We start from the raw sequence: 2,775 nt of genomic DNA, 5'->3' as shown, positions 1-2,775 counted from the left end.
TAGTATACGTGCGAGCAATAACACATACACACACATGCAAACATATTTACGTATATAAATAAATAAATATACGTGTGTGTCTGTGTGTCTGTACATGTATATATATATATATATATATATATATATATATATATATATATATATAGTTAATCCAAACAAGAAAACACAAAAAAACACAACAACGCGAGGACGTAGAACAAATATAGCATTATTGGACGCTCAGGAAAGAAGGGAAGAAGGAGGGCTTAACGTTTCGAGCGGAGCTCTTCGTCGGAAACATGGGAGAAGGAAAGATCCCGAGAAGGGAAGACAGAGGAAAAAATCGCCAACGGTACACACGAGGTCACATTTTGAATATATATATATATATATTGTATGAAGAAACAGATTACTATTCTGTTATTAATTCGGACAGATATAAACGGGTGAAAAATCGTACGTATGTGGTTAATTACGCAAATATAGACAGACAGAATCTCATATTTAAACAGAGAGATTTGGGCGAGTAAATCAGAATAGTTTTTAAGATTATGTTATATTATGTTGCTGTAATACGTTAGTGGCTGACACTAGTATGCTACATGTTATATGAAAAATATCTTTGGAAGTACACTTTGGAACAGAAGGTATTATGAAATACGCTTTTCATAACATCAATTATGTTTAGCTATTATCTGAATTAGTATTACTTTTAGAAAACGATGAAAGTATTATCAGTTTAAAAAAAAAAAGTATGTCTCAATTTATACTAAAATAAATCCATCTTTCCTATAACTCATCCTCACTCCACTTCTTCCCGCTGCCATTCTTTCTTGACCGTTATGTGTATATAACCCTTCTTTACTCATTAAAATGGGTAGAGGTTGGATATATACAGGGTTATATATTGTGCAATCTGTGCAATCTCTCTCTCTCTCTCTATCTCCCTCTCTCTGGATGGAGAAGCTTACAAATAAACCATCCAACTTTTACCCAGTTATTATATACATACATACATGTGTGCATGCATACATATATACATACGTGTGCATATACTATTTATTAACATTAAATATAGTTAATATATATGTATATATATATATATATGTATATGTATATATATATATATATGTATATGTATATATATATATATAATATATATATATATATATATATATATATATATATATATATACATACATATATATACACGGGGAGGAGCCTCAACCTCCTCTCTCAATGGCACAGTTCCCACTGACAGAGCCTCTCACTCCGGTGGCACACTTCCAACCGGATGACCATCAGCCTCGTTCGGCGGCACAGCACCATTCGCCGACCGTCTTCTTTTTCTTTTCTTCCTTCTATTCTCGTTTGCGGGTGTTGGGGCCTCCACCGGCACCCCAGGAAAGTCCCGTTCTTCTCCCGCAACCTGCACCTCAGCTGGAGGCTAACTCCTTCCCCTTAACAACCTCCTCCGCCCCTCCCTGCAATGGGAGACCGGAGGGCATCTTCTCCTTTCCCTGCTCCGGGGCCTTACTACTGCTTGAGCAGTCCTTTTTAATGTGGCCCGACTCCAGGCACGAGTGACACTTGTTATATGGATAATATAAAAATATTGCTCTGATAGTCCGCTCATTTTCAGAGATCATTTCCAAGATAATTTCCAAGAAAATTTCCAAGAATCATTTTGTAGCTTTAATGAACAAAATGTTAATAGTCTTCCTATGATATTTTTAAAAAAGGTTATAATCGAATGCAGATGACGTTACTCACTCTTTTACTCTTTTACTTGTTTCAGTTATATGACTGCGGCCATGCTGGAGCACCGCCTTTAGTCGAGCAAATCGACCCTAGGACTTATTCTTTGGAAGCCTAGTACTTATTCTATCGGTCTCTTTGCCGAACCGCTATGTTACGGGGACCTAAGCATACCATCATCGGTTGTCAAGCGATGTTGGGGCGGGGTACAAACACAGACTTACAAACATACACACACGCACACACACACAAACAAACACACACGCACACACACACACGCGCGCATATATACATATATATATATATATATATACGACGGGCTTCTTTCACTTTCCGTCTACCAAATCCACTCACGAGTCCTTGGTCGGCCCGAGGCTATAGTAGAAGACACTTGCCCAAGGTGACATGCAGTGGGATTGAACCCGGAACTATGAGATTAGTAAGCAAGCTACGTACCACACAGCCACTCCTACACCTATTGAAAAATAAGGAACGCTTCACGAATTTGCGTGTCATCCTTGCGCAGGGGCCATGCTTATGTTCTCTGTATCGTTCCAATTTTAGTATATGCATTAACGAATACATATTAATTATGTATTACAATATTCATTCATTTTCTAAATATTTCTTATAACATTTATCTCGCACATGTACAATATACACCACAGCAAAAGAACAAACAAAAACACAAAACTAAACACGAAAGCGGTAAGGTGGTCATACACCCACACATTATGAAAATACACTAATGGTATAATTTATAAAAAATGTATTGAAAATATACCTGTACGATATTGTAATTTATCTCTTAATGGACCTCTTTGAAACCATGCATCAATTAATTATAATACAACAATAAACTGAAGCTGATACACAATGTAAGATGATATACATTTTCAGCTGGCATTTCAGTGTACGAAGATATCTATTGTCGTATGTTTTCCCGTATCAAATGGAATTTTTAGCACCTGAGACAAAATCTTTTTATAAACGACTACTTTAAAATGCTTCGTCGAAAGGAAGGATACCACAAGTACT

At 36.5% G+C, this 2,775-nt stretch overlaps 1 non-coding gene across 1 annotated transcript; it reads right to left on the bottom strand.

Moving 5' to 3' along the window:
* Positions 1 to 2,218: 2,218 nt before the first annotated feature.
* LOC115221130 lies at positions 2,219 to 2,320 on the bottom strand. The gene has a single exon (XR_003882609.1). It is a non-coding gene; the product is annotated as a U6 spliceosomal RNA (small nuclear RNA).
* Between the last annotated feature and the right edge of the window lie 455 nt (positions 2,321 to 2,775).

The sequence above is a fragment of the Octopus sinensis genome, linkage group LG17 (assembly GCF_006345805.1).
Source record: "Octopus sinensis linkage group LG17, ASM634580v1, whole genome shotgun sequence".
NCBI lineage: Eukaryota > Metazoa > Mollusca > Cephalopoda > Octopoda > Octopodidae > Octopus > Octopus sinensis.
Note: the sequence above shows the minus strand (reverse complement) of the source record. Positions and strands in the feature narration are given on the sequence as shown.